Source organism: Micropterus salmoides, unplaced genomic scaffold (genome assembly GCF_014851395.1).
Source record: "Micropterus salmoides isolate LMB-PRFRI ecotype aquatic unplaced genomic scaffold, ASM1485139v1 Ms_hic_scaffold_6, whole genome shotgun sequence".
Classification (NCBI taxonomy): Eukaryota; Metazoa; Chordata; class Actinopteri; order Centrarchiformes; family Centrarchidae; genus Micropterus; species Micropterus salmoides.
In genome coordinates this window covers 14,408,643-14,424,051 of record NW_024044348.1, presented here as the reverse complement: position 1 = coordinate 14,424,051, position 15,409 = coordinate 14,408,643, and positions in this window count along the sequence as shown.

Sequence of the window (15,409 nt, the reverse complement as noted above, 5' to 3'; positions counted from 1 at the left end):
CAGGGTCTTTACATGTTCACTTTGTGTCTGCATTGATTTGCTGCCACATATAAAGTAAGTGTGAAGGACTGTTCACAGCAAGGATAAGTATGAATGTGAGCAGCCAGACCAGCAGTTGGCTGTTAGCAGATTGGGTTCATATAATCTGGTTTTAGGATCGCATTACTAACAACTTGTCCATGTTTTACATAGACACAGATCTGATGGAGTGTGCATGATCACTTTAGCTGCTGCCAAAACATCTACGCATGTTACTTCCGTATGGCAGTAATTTGCAATTTTGTCTAAAACCTTGATATTTACACGTTACATAAACACACATTTGTCTTGGACTGAACTTTTGTTTGTATGGCAATTTTTATGATGTGTTGGTGAACTTAATTAATTAATTAATTAATTACTTTGCTACCAAATTAGGCAGTGGGTGGAAACTATCGTAAAGGGAAAGTAAATAAAATCTGCACCAACAATTGCTAAATTCTGAGCTTGGCTCTTTTTTGAAATAGTCATGAAATGTGTCTTAAAGATGCTTTTTGGCTTTATCCATCTCCTTTAATATGTTATATATAAGTTTTTTCTGCATGTGATACCAAAGTGAAAAAGCCCAAAGTCCACCCCAAAGGGAGTTACCATCTCCTACAGAAAACACTGCTCCTGAACTGCCTGAAAAAGATCGATAGTAGTCCAGCCTTTAGTTCCATAACCAGGTTGCGTCACTTTATACAACGTGTCATAATTCTCGCCTAGCAGCTAGTGTGGCAGGCCCTCAAAAATACAGGAGGAGAAACACAATGAGCTGCAGCACACATTTCTAACAAATTAATTACCACTCTGAAGCTCCAGTCTAGGTTGCGAAGCTGTTTCAGAAACATGTGCAGCTGAACCAAAGCTGTATTTACCGGTTTGTCAAGACCCGCCAAAGCTTCTGATTGGCTAGTAGTCCTTAACTAGGAACTGCGCATGTGCAACTCCCAACAAGGATCATTTAACATGTGAGATGCTTCACTCGGTAGCTAAAATGGGGCGATCAAAACACAGGGTGAAAAGAGGTGCTTCAGCAAAATATGGTGCATTTTAAAAATAAACCATGTAAACCTATTCTGGTAAACAACCGAAGTGCTAGCCCTGCCATCACTAGCATCACATGGGGTCAAAAGTACAAAACAAGCAAAAACATGTAAAAATTCTAAAATATGTGACATTTAATCACCATTGAGGGATTACAATCCTCAATTTACAAGGAAAGACCAATCAGTCAAAAATGTTAGACAAAAAGGAAATAAAAATTTTGTGGTTAAATGTCTAGGCATTTACTTTCGTTGGCTGCAGTACTTTGGACAATGCAGATATATTGGCTCTATAAGAAGTAATGTAAATACACGTAATACGATTTGCTGTTAAGGACAGTTTGCTAAGTAGTATTTTACACATACAAGGAATTTGCTTTGGTGATAAGGTGCCACACGTAGACAAACATACAGTTGACATAAATAAATGCAGAAATATATAAATATGGAATAAACAAACAAATGCAAGTTATGTAAGAATAATAAAAGAATAGAGAAAAATAATAAAACTACTTGCAAAGAAAGAACAATTTGGCAGATATTTACATGTGTACTCCAGTTCGTGTTGTGCAGACATATTGCAGAGAATATTGTGTACATAAATATATAAATTGACAAAATATAAAAATATAGAACAACAACAATTAACAATTAACAACAAATATGTGTAATGTGCCAGGATTGTGCGTGATAAGAAATGAAGTAAAATTTAGACATGCAGAGACATTTGAAAGGGGGGACTGTCAGTGGGTGAGCCAATCACCTTCTCTGCAGAGCGAATGATACGCTGCAACCTGTCTTTGACCCTAGCAGTGGCAGCAGCGTACCAGATGGTGATGGAGGAGGTGAGGATGTACTCAATGATGGCGGTGTAGAAGTGCACCATCATTGACTTTGGCAGGCTGAACTTCCGCAGGAAGTACATCCTCTGCTTGGCCTTCTTGGTAATGGAGGTGATGTTCAGCTCCCACTTGAGATCCTGGGAGATGATGGTGCCCAAGAAGCGGAAAGAGTCCACAGTGGTGACTGGGGAGTCACGCTGGATGATTGGGGATTTATAATTTATAAGAGCACGCAGAAAACGTTACCTTAACGTCACTCTCTCCCGACAAGTCCAAGCTTCAGTGACCGGAGTTTCTTTCGGTACGTTTCACATTGCTGTGCTGCTTTAGCAGGTGCTTCAATCAATCAGATGTAGAATTGTTCGTGGTTGAAAGCATTTTGCTTGTTGCAGAGTTTACACAAGACAACAGTGTTCTTTGCATCTTAGACTGTGACACAATAATGGCAGTAGCTACTTATAGCTGTGGAAAGAACACATCTCTCCCTTGTTCTCCATTCTTCCTTTAGCTTTTGTCTATCAGCGGACTTGAACAACAGAAGGTCCAGTGCCACTGACCTGTCTTACAGTCGTGGATTTCCGTCAAGGATGGTGCGTTCAGTAACGAGTAACGCAGCGTTACTTGCCTTAGGAACTGTAATAATATTACTGTTTCAGAAAAGTAATTAGTTACACTACTAGTTACTGGGAAAAGTAACCTGTAACTGCCCAACACTGATCTCCTGCACACACAGCTGCCCTATGACAATCATGAACATGCACACAATGCCATACACACTTAGACTGAGTGTCAACAGCATTCGCAAAGGTCAGCTCACAACAGCCAGATGAGTCACTGCAAATCAACCCATCTGACACAACACTAAACTTACACACAGACAATACTAAATCTCCCCTTAACGACACATGACATCTCAGTGCCTTGTGTACAGGTTTCATCTTATTAGCCACCAATACATCCAAGAATCATCAAGGTTTTGTTTAGCGCTTGGAAAGAGTTTCTGAGAAGCTGCATGATGTCAGCAGACTCAGCTGTTGATGGTCATAATGTCTTGTTTTTCTTTTCTATTTCTACAAATGTAAATGCACAGCTTTTATATTTGCACATTTCATGTGGCTTTTTCCAATGTTAAACTGAGCTCCTGTAAATCTTTTCATCTAACTCAAAGAAAGAAAGCAAGTAAGTATTCCTTTCAAAAATTAACATCTGCCAAGGGTATGCATTCATTTCAGAGGAAGATAAATTGTTGCAGAATTGCTACTATAACCCAGACACTGTGTTGGAAAATCACATATAATAATGAGAAATTCATGAGAATATTTGAGTATTTACTGTGTTGTAAAATTAGATCTTACAGCACAAGACGATCCTTAGATTCTATGACAACTGGACAGGCAAAACAGATGAAGTTGTGTTTGTGGCATTCCCTCCAAGATGAACACAGTACTTTGTATAAGAATAGCATGCACTCTCTTGATTTTTATGCTGAAATAGCAATGTGATCTTTGACCTAAAGCTCACTGCTGACCAATGCATATTAAAAAATAAGGCTCTTTATCCTGCAATTCTGTACAGACAAAAACACATGCACACCCTGGCCTCCACAGTGCCAATAGATCTGCTGTGAAAGATATTTGCAAAAGTAATAGTTGTACAGTATTTAGCCGAGGTCAACTGAAAATGGTTTATGGCAGCACTGACTATTGTTCAGTTTAAATATTTTCTTGTTGCGAAGGGTGACTGAGAGGTGACAAATATTCTATGAGGCATTTTTGATATCAGATTCAAGGTGAGAGGTAATCTTACAATAAAATCATGTGTTAATTGCAACAGGCAGAAATATCTTGTGCATGATTTAGCCTATGCTAAAAGCTACTTCAGAGTTGCATCAAAAATCACAAAGATATTTGAATTGTCTAGAATGTAAAATATATATTTTATGCGGCCTGAGCATCAGATATGTGAGGCTTTAAGGGAAATAATTATATAGTAATGGATTTAGTGATTTAGCGGTTACCTATTAATCTGACGTGAAACAAATACTATTGCAAAAAACATTATAAAAAAATGTTCAAATCCCAATTCAAATTGTATTTTATTAGATTATTTCTGTGAGTTAATTCAGAATTTACATCCAAGAACTCCAGCTCACTTTATTTCCTCATTTTAAGATATGTTGGTGGTTCGCATATGGCTCACTCTGCTGTATTTACTGTAGCTGTGTGAAGTCCTTCCATATATTCTCAGCACAGTGGATCTGAGGAAATCCAAGACATCAGCAATATTAGAGTGTGTGTGTGTGTGTGTGTGTGTGTGTGTGAATGAGATGTGCACATGCCACCATTATTAAAGACTAAGCCTTTCAGTCTGTTCCTCCACTCTTTCTGCATCTTGCATGGAAAATGCCCAAAGACTGATACTGCTATCACTATCTGAACAAATGGGTCACAATGAGAAGGGAGGGTATGGGGGGTACTTTCAGTATCCCCTTCAAGCCCTGGGCCTCACGTTGCTCCGCAGTTTCACCCTAAAGAGGGAGGGCACCCTCCCAGGGAGGTGGGGGTGGGAATGCTGCTTAGCCTCTATCACGTTTTTTTCTTGCCTCATCAAAGAGCTTCATCTAGCTCTGCTTTCCCTCTCATGAAACGTCTGCAGCCAGGCAGCTCAATCAGACACTGCACCACTGGTTATTCCTGAGGGTGTTATACAGTACATCAGCAATAAGACCAAGCAGATGTAAAGACTTTACAGTGGCTGTACACAGACACAGTGCTACAGGCATACTTCACAATAGACATAATGCAATTAACAACTTCGAGGAGAATGCCATTGTTTAACAATTTATTGTTTGAGAATGACAAGATAAATGGTGAATAGAAATCCCCTGGCATCTCTGTATGACAATACACACACCGAAAACACAATTTCATCCTTGGTCTTCAAATGATGTAATGATAATGGTAATATTAATCAGATTTTTCTAAGAGTATTCCATTTCTTCAAGTGGATAACATTTCTCCATTTATTACCACTTTAAAGTTACGTAAACAAGACCTTTATTCTGTGTACAAAGCGACTGAAGTGGGGACACTGGTCATGCTGCAGGAGCGTTCTAATGAGGCTTGTGATTGGAGGAGCAAATACACTGGCAAATAGCAATATGAAATGAACATGCAGTATGTAGTGGATGTTTTGTATAATTTCACAAAGCATATTGGAGGCTTCACGAGTGGGTAATAGTGGTAAAAATGTTCTTATTTAACTGTTCATTTGGATAGAATGGTTCCAATAGAATTTACGATGTGTGGGTTAAAAAGGTTTATTACTTACATTGTTGATAATGCTGATTTGGCCTGAAGGCTATACATTAGTGTGACGCTAGAGATTAGGATTACAGTAGATCTTTGCTTGTTCCATACAAACCTGCAGTGCATGAAGTGTTTTTTTTTTTTATTCTGTATAGTGTTGTAGCCTCTCAAGTCTGAAGAGGCCACAAACACGTGGAAATGTATGAGCATTAAGGAATCAGTAACAGAGTCCCATTGTACAGCTTTTACCCTTGCTTTAGCACTCTACATTTCTAAATGAGACTCAAACAAAGCTGTTAGTTGCTATGCCCGCCATGTGTTCTGGAGTTTACCATACCCTCTACCAGCTCAACAAAACTGACACAGACTGCAGAGCATAGTTAGACATTCCATATTGGGAGGAAAAGTGGGGTTAAAAAGATTCTTTCAGCTCATACAGACTGCCCACTAAGAAAAAACAGTATAGTACAGTATATAACAGAGATATGTGTCCATTAACAGCCTTGTGTCCTTGAGGACAGTTTTAGCCAAATGCCACAATAAAAGATTTAAGTTATATCTGAGAGATGCATAGACTGTTGTTGGAACCCCACTTTATGGAGACAAAGAAGTGGCCTACGTGCAGGCCAGAAGCCTAATAATGCCGCCTGCATGGAAGAAAAAAAAAGCCTGTAACAAAGAGAAAAGGTGCTGTCTGTTAAATCACACCTGAGTGTAACTTTTCAGAGCAGAGGTACAGGATGTCCCCGGTAGTGCGCCCATGACGTCACTGAACGCTTAGAAGGATAGAGCACACTCTCCGTTGTCCACTGCTGCGCAAGCAGCAATAAGGAGGCATTTCCCTTTCAACACTGAAATTAGTTTTTTCTATGTGAAGGTCTTACTCAGAGGTCAAGAGCACTGTTTTTATTTTGTTCCCTTTTGTTTTGTGTTACTGGGTACATTTTTGGATACTGAAGGGCACCATTTTTCACATACCATACTCCATACCATACCTGTGTGTCTGGGCAGAGAGTAGGTTTAATATCTGTGTTTTTGTAACCTTACAAGCTTCATTGTGGTAGAATTTTCTGTGGAAGATTTTTGTGGGAAATACTGACCGCTGCATCCTGATAATTGCTGTGTGTTTTTCGTGCCTCACACATTTCGTGTTTTGAATTGGTGCCACTCCACTGGGCCGTTACTTGCTTTATTTCTATTACTGTGTGAAGCCAATAATGATGCTTTATCAAGGCTGAAGTCAGAGAACACCACTGTTAAATGAAAGTTCACTGCGATATGATGTGACTTCCACAAATACATACTCTACAAGCAGTCACAAACATCAGGGACCTTCAGCTGATGTCCAAGGTCCAGCTGTGTTGCACGCCATTTTAGTGAGGACAGGAAGAAGGCCTATGCCATTTTGTGGCTAACCCTTTCTTGAACAATGTGGGCCTGCCCGCTGTTGTGGATTATTCTGTGACTAGCCACCCATGTGGTCATGCCTGTCATTTTCCTTGCCCCTTTCCCCGTTTTTGTCACACTCAATACGCACCTACACACAAACACACACTCACACCTATACTCATACCAACACACACTTACGTATGCTTGCTGATTGTTGTAAGCTTTAATTTTTGTTTTAAAATGATAATGATTTGCTGAAGTTGTTGACCATTAACCTAGTCTAAGGTGAATAAATCTATAAAAATGTATATCTATAACAATTAGTGAATAAATCTATAAAAATTATAATTTTGAGGAGTTGTTGTCTATGATTATTTGTGTACTGTGTTGTAATAACAGCTAGATGTGATGGTCAGTGCTCGGATTCACCCTTCACAGTCCCCCCGATTGTTTCAAAGGTTCGTTATTGGTCCCTGATTCCAGGGTGTTGTCCCGTATTTATTCATCTTTATAAATAATTTTGTAATATTAATACTGTAGCCCGTGGAATAGATGCCACACAGGACACAATTACTTCAGGGGTTCCTGTAGCTCCAGGTTTATTCCTGACCACATGTACAGGTCAATTTACAGAGTGGTATGCTACTGGGTCGTTCCCGTAACAGCTCAAATGCTGGATTTTGTAACAGTCTCTAACACCCAAATGTTAGGGAAGGAAGAGGCAAAATAAAAAATAAAATGCCGAGAAATACAATAAAAAAACACAATACAAAATACGGCAGTGGGCTATGACCATCGACAGAAAACATAAAATAAATCATGTTAACAACCATAAACCCACTTACATCAACATCAGTGTACAACTGTAAATGACACTTACACTTCACCAAGTTCCACCAAACCCACGTGGAACTTCCCGGAGATCGCACAACTCAACGTACTTTCAACGTCAATTACCTTCAAACAGAGTTACACTTTATGTAAAACCTGCAACAGTTTCCGAGTAACAAAATACAATATCAGGGTCTGACTAAATGCATGTTAGCATTACCATGAAATTTAGTACACAATGGTCGATGATTGGCGCCCAAAATCCCAGCATACAATTCCAGTAGTGCCTAAATCAAACTGTCTAGTTAAAATATTGACAGGTGATTACATTTTATACACTTGTACATGAATATTTTACAAGACATGCATGCATTTACCTACTATTCTACACAACGAAGTCTCCGCACCAATCCCTTGTGCGTCCATCGCACGTTAACAGGAAGAAAGACCATGATGCACTTGGCGGAACAACAACAATACTACTCAATGCTGCCGCCTTGTGACCAAAGTCTGCCATCACATGTACGACTGTGGAAATCCACTTACAATCTACTTCACACTTACTTTACATTGAACAATGTTACTCTCAAACAAAACAACAAAGAACACATGTATTCACATTTACACAACTTTTAGAACTATATTAATATAAAGGGGGAAAATCACCTATGACTAGATTTACCACCCGGCTACAATAACATTATTAATATTTTCACAAATATCTTTGATATTTTTGCTAATAACTAAACCTGACCCCTTTGTGATCCCCAACACCACTGATAATTTCAGGTCTTGATAGTATGTTAATTTAAAATAATGTTAAGAGAAGTTTAACAAATATATCATGTTTTTATGTAAGAAATCACTGCAATACTTGAAACACCCTAAGTTCCTGAGAGCGTGAAATTTAGCATGAACACAGATTCACCTACAAAGTGCGATACAAATCATTATGCATTGCAAACTGGACTATGTGACAATGAAAGAATTTGGAATAGTTAATTAACAGGCAAACAACTGTGGTTGAAGGACAACGTCAACATGATTTATATTCATTGTTCCTTCTTTCTTTTCCCTATACATCCAAGCCCTCGATCATCTGTATTGTGTGGGACAAACACTATAGACAGCAACATTTACTGTAGTTGAAGATGCTCTCCATATTATGCTACTGAGAAATGTTGATTGGGTTTTGTCAGGTTCCACTTCTCAGTTGACAGTGTCAGTGCCATCCAAAGTCACCAACTGAGTGATTAATTTACTCACATTTCACAGACACTCAACGACATTTAGACTTTATACCATTAACAACAAGGTGAAACAACTTCACCTACTCTATGCTTAATACACCATAATCTATATGTTAAGATACAGATAGGATGGCAACATGTTGCAAAGGGGAAGAAAGAGTCTTCCCTATTCATGCACGTGCAAAGGGGGGTGCAATGGGTGCTTGAGCACCTGCCCTTTTGCCCTTTGATGCCCTAAGTGCCCTTTTGTCAATGACAAATTTAATTAATTAATTAATTTTTCAATTTGTAAAGGTCCTTTTGTGAAGGCCTGCCGAATCAAACTATTAGTAAAATGAATTAATAATGATTTCGCAGTAAATAAAATGACCCAATTGATGACCTTTCACCTGATGACCTCATCCGTGACGAACCCTCCCGTTCACACAGTGATACAGCAGCACTGCTGACACCTGCGATTCCGCCGGTAAGACGGGTTTGCCTCAATGTGCTTGTTGTGGTTTGTTGGATGTATTTTACAAGAAAGACGCAAAGAGAGCAGCACAGTAGTTTTATACTGCTGTGTGTCACCTGTAGAAGTAACGTTAGCTGTCGGCACAGTGTTAGTCGGAAGCTAACGTTGCTTCTACACACAGATAAACAAAGGTGCTCTGTTACCTTCGTTCTTGCTGTTTGTGGGAGAAAAGTTTCACGGGAGTCGCGAGGTATTGTATTTTTTATGTAATTTGACTAAAAACCTTTCACTTGAACTAGGGTTATTAAAGTAACTTAATAAAAAACGTATTGTGCCTTAAAATAATTATAACAACATTGGTAAAACAGGTTTATTACTTATTCCTCCGAATTATAACCTACTTATCACCTTTTTAAAACGATCATTTAAATCAGAACAGTATTTGAATAGATTTAATAGCCAACCTATTATATGAACTAAATAACTGGAAATACATGTAATAATGTCAGTGTCAATTTAAAATAAATAATATTCCTGACATCAAAGTAAAGAGTGAAGAAGAAATGGTCCTATATAGATTTCAGAAAAAGGTATGAAATGTTAATGTGAAAGGTAAATGCTACTCTGTCATGGTTATTATGGGCTGACAGAATGAACACACACACACACACACGCACACACACACACACATATTTTTAGATTTATGATTAGACATATAGTCATTGAAAATCCAAATATATTTTAGATTCACAATGCAATATATAAAATCATTATCAAAATATTGCCTACACACACACACACACACACACACACACACACACACACACACACACACACACCTGTCTCTAGATTTGTCTCACTCTTACCCCTGCCTTGGCTAACCTAGTCCTTTCACCCAGTACTGTTTCCTTCCCAGATTATTTCCCACACTTTTTTTAACCTGGTATCTTATCTTCTCTACCTGCACCTCTTGGTGTGCAGCAGTCTCTGTTTGCATCTCCCTCTTATTTTCTCATAGCAGCCAGCCTTGGCAGCAGCTGCAGCACTACAGCAGGTCAGTCATAGTGAGCCAGTCCCAAATACTGTAAGCAATCTTTACATCTTGTCATGGTCACATATTTGTTTCATCAGTTAATATATCTCCTATGTTTGTTATAATATCTCTAGTCACAGATCACCTCCAGTAGTATCAGCAGCAACAAAAGCAGCAGCAGCAGCAGCATCCCCAGCAACTCTTCAACAGCAACTGTTCCCTGTAAGTTATGTCAGCCCACCGTGTTTTAAAGCTAGATCTGGGTATTCCCTGTGTTTCTTTTTCAAAACTGTATCACAGCATTTGTTGATGTATCGATACAGAAGCATCTGTATACGCATATCAGCAAGGAATACATAACGATATAATGCTGGATTAATATTTTGAGAACAGCCCTATTTAAATCCTTGTTCCATGTGCCCCTTTTATACTCTGAGCACCTGCCCTTCCAAAGGTCTCTGCATGGCCCTGTTCCTATTAATGCTTCTCTTACTGTATGTTCAGGGCTGTGTTTTACCTACAGAATGTATAGTTTGAGACAATGGCACTGATAGCATGTACAACCTCTTGGGAGACGAGTGATTGTCCACCTTTGGGATTTACAAAATATAGCGCATTAGGGTTGGTTTCCACGTGATGGAAGTAGTACAATGCTGTATTATATCAAATTGTACTGGTGTTTGTATTTCAGAGCCGCAATGTTTTTTTTCTGCAAAAATAAATGTAGGACTGTAGGACAGTGTTTTGGGAGTGAACAGTGCATAAAATACAACTGTTAAATGGTTTTGTATATAGAGAGCTAGTCTTTTGAGAGCCTGTAACCTCTTGGATGTTTGTTGCCTGAGGAAGAGCACAAAGGTCTAAACATGTTGCCTTTATAGCTGCATCTATTGCTACAACATCTTTAATATTGATCTTTTTATCTATGTGAGCTTTTGTTCACGTACAGTAGGCACCTTAAAAGCTATTATTGTCTTTATGTTTGTTGCTTTATACCTTTAACCCTTTCCCCCACTGTATTTGACATGATATATTTATATTCTCAATATATCAGTAATGCTGTGCAGTACAGCATCAGGACAAGAGCAACGATGTCATAGCGTTGAATCAACACTTCCATGACATACTATCAAGAGATGTTGAACAAGTACCACAAAGGCAGTTTGTGGGGGTATTGGATTGTATTATGTCTATTTTGTGGGTGTTCATGTTTTCGTGTCTACCCAAGGTTTCTCTCATGATTGGTAATGAAGCACATTCACTGCTGTTTCTCTATTGTCAGACCCTTTTCACAAAGTGTAAGGAAACTAAGCTCACCGTATGCGTGTGTTAGGCAGTTTTAAGGATGAAACAATTTTGGGTGCTTTGGGTTCTCAGGCAGATAAAGACATTTTGCTTTAAACGTGCATGGCTGACATGGGGTAAACGGGCAAAAATAGAGAGAGAAAAGTTTTTGGGGTTCAGTAAAAAGGACTTAATGGAAAGAGGAATAAACTGAGTGAATTTCTTTGCCACCTTGCATTGGCTTAATGAGGGACTTCAAGAGCAACATGAAAACTGGCGTTAGGCTAGGATAAAGTGGATAAATGCCATCTCTGCTCTTTGATCTGCTTTTCCTCCATAATATTATGGACGACTGGCACACTGTAAAATATAGGCTGAGGACTTCCCTTGGCATCATGATTAATTCTCAAAGTAGTTCAATCTGTTGTACAACAATATTAACATTGTTATAATTATAATATTTATAATAATAATTTTACATTTTAAAGGCAGTTATTTTCAAATGTCTTTTACGGACATAACCTACACTGTAGATATTAACAGAATAATTACAAGTAAAATACCAGAACAAATTAATTAGGGACATAATAACATGTATATAGAATCTGATTAGTAATATGTAAACATTATTATGGCATTTAAATAAAGAAAAATACTCTGTGAACATCACCAACTACATAAATGATTTAATTAGACTATTTTGTGATCAAGCATTACATATAGGGATGCAGAGATATCTAATGTTGGAATCTCTAAGAGCGTCTGCCAGCAGGCTACATTGATCGGTTCATGGCTTAAGCTCAACTATTCTGCATTTACTAGCCAGAGGACAGGATTTCTAATGAATAACACATATCCTATAACTGGAGGAAGTCCACAACACTGTGATCCAACAGGAAGCATGCCATTGACTTGCTGTGCAGCACAACTCAAAAGAAACAGCGGAAAAGCTTAAGGGCAATTTTGATCAAAGAAAATACTTATATCTATAGTCTAAATCTGTAATGTAATTATTCATTGCCAGTTTGGTCTGATCAGTTCAGTGTTTGGTGCCTAGTGGCTGACAATTTGTTGGAATTATTTGTACCAATAAAAATGAGAGATATCAGATGGTGAGATACAGTAACGATGAAAGACAACACAATCACTAGCCATCTAATCTAAATGATACTCGACTGAGAACGTCAGTATTGGTGATCAAGTGGTGTCCCCATTTTCAATGAATTAGGCTAATGCTACCTACTACGTGTGTGTGTGTATGTGTGTGTGTGTGTGTGTGTGTGTGTGTGTGTGTGGCTAAGAGTAGTCTTTAAAACAGCCCCCATACAGTTTACACACCTCTCAGGACCCTTCACTTCACAAAGGATGTTTGCGTCCTCATTGTTGAGAGAAGTGCTACCAAGTGAACTGTATAAGACTTTTCTCTGATAGAGATATCTCTGAAAAGAATCCCTCAGAAATATAGGACTAAGGCAACAGAAGGAAGGATGGTCCCATGAGAATAGAAGAAGAAAAACGGATAAATGGACATGTTACACAGTCTTGGCCGTCTGCTGTGGTTCAACTTGCATAAACTGCCAGATTTTAAGTGTTTTACTAAATCTTAAAGCCTACCCCTTACCTCAACAGTTTAAATGGCACTGAGTAAATTACAGCATGGCTATAAATCTGACATTAAAAGAAATCTTTTAGCTTTGGCTCAAGATGTCTGTAACAAATACAAATGAGTGATCTCGTAACATTTTATCTTTTAAACAGATAATGGACTGGCCATCAACCACTTTCTTACCTCTGTCAAAACTTATCAGTGTAATCCTCTAAAAAGCTGTCAAGAGCATCTGAAAATATTGTATCTTTTTGTCAACTAGGAGGTGCATTCTCCTTCATTGTGCCTCTGATGGATAACAGTCAGCTAGCCAAAAAGATATGGTGCCAAGTAGGCAAGTCACATCAAAGAGTTTTAGAGTCTGTCCGTTATTACATTAGTATAGTTGCCAGCTGAAATCATATAGTAGCATTATGTAATGAAGGTTACGATATGGTAACCCTAGTTCTACCTCTCCTCCTATTACACACACGTACTCAGCCACTGAAATTTTGCATACTGTAAGTAGCCGACCAATTGGACGTCGCTACTGTACGTGCGTACCGTATAAATAGTGGTGTCCTCACTGCTCAGCATCCAACCACCCCTTCAGCAGACGGCGGTGGAGCGGCAGGGCTCCATCGTAGAGGGCTCCGCCTGTGCTAATAGAACTAGGGTTATCCTTTTCATCTCTTAATCTCACACAGGCTCCGCCCTCTACTGGACTCTATGGGTACAGTGGGTGGAGCCCGATGACTGTCCACCCAGCCGTGACAAGCCACAGGTCACCAGCCACAGGCCCTAAGCTGCCTCCATCCTAAGCGATGGGGCAGTGGGCCACCCCCTCAGAAAGGTCACTAGACCGCTAGGGGTTTGGCATGACCAAGAGGGATCTGATCCAGCCAGATCCAAACACTGGAACTGTCCTGACCCCTTACAGGGACGTCCGGCACAGTCAGTGTAAAAAAAGATTTCCTTGAGATCCTGAGAAGGAGCCCGACACATCTAAGAGGTAAAAACGCACAAACGGACATGGCGAAGACCACGATGCCGTTGTGCAAATCTCTCAAGGCTGTCTTGAGAGATAGCATCTTCAAGGAGACGCATACACCTTAATGGTCGAGTGTGACAGTCCCTTCTCAGTTAGTCCCAAGGGCGGACTGTCATTTCAGCGGCCGCTTCTTCCCCCAGCCGCAAGTAAGCTGGCAAGGGGGGTCTAGGCTACTCCTCTGGCCGCAATGTCGATCCCCTTGCCGCGGTGGGATCCCTGGGCGGCCCGGTGTCTCATGGAGGGCGCGGTGAATCCGTGGATCCACCCTGAGTGGCCAGTGATGGCGCCAGCGGGGATCTGGCTTGACGGCGAGAAAGCCATCTGAGTGGCATTACGATAGCGAGGCTTGCCCAGTTGGAATATTTTTTCAAAATACTCCAACATCCCCCTATCCTGCGCCAGCTGCGGGCGGGGCTTTCTTCCCGCTGACTAGCCAGCAGAGTGATGAAGAAAGTGGGCAGCGAGGGCATGTACGGAACAGCTGCTTCTGTGTGGCCCTGCACGCGCAGGAAATGAATCAGACCCACAACGGGCGCCTCGGCGCACTGCCAGATATCCGGGAGAGCCGGGGAGACAAAGGCGGGCTGAGCACGGCGAGTCAGTCCGTAGAAACCCTCCTGGAGGCGAGTCACCACCTTAGGTGGGATAGGGGGGGCAGTGCTAGCCCGACACTATAGCCATAACCGTGGGGAAGTCCTGACGGACTGAATAGGAATTAATTTGCTCTTTAGAGACAGCCGAGGTGGACGACGGGGACGTCAGGGAGCGTGGAGCCGACTGAGGCGGTTGATTATGGGCCAGAGCATCCTCCTCAGCGGGGAGGGGATCCAGGCCGGCATATTCCTCGCTCTCCTCGCAGATAAGGGAGAGTTCACACTGCCGGAAAAGCTCCTATCGCTGCTGTCGAGGGATGAAAGGAATGGCTCGGCAGTCAAAACACGTCGGCGGTTGGCGGATGCCATCTCTGGTGTGGTCCCTGCCGAGGCATAAAGCAGAAGCAATGAGTGTCAACCCCGGCGATCAGACCGGGGCATGACGGGCAAAGGCGAGCTTCAAGGAGCGCCGACTCCATCCAAGGAGGTGAAGGTCAGTGGGCGGTTCGCCGTCTGTCTGAAGAAAAAAAGATGCCTAGCAGTGAGGACACCGCTATTTATACGGAACGCACGTACGGTAGCGACGTACAGTGGGCGAGTATGTGCGTGTGATAGGAGGAGAGGTAGTACCCATGGAGTCCACTAGAGGGCGGAGCCTGTGTGAGATAGAACCAACATTATGGGGACCCTTAATCATCACATATTGCAGTTATAGTTTTTTC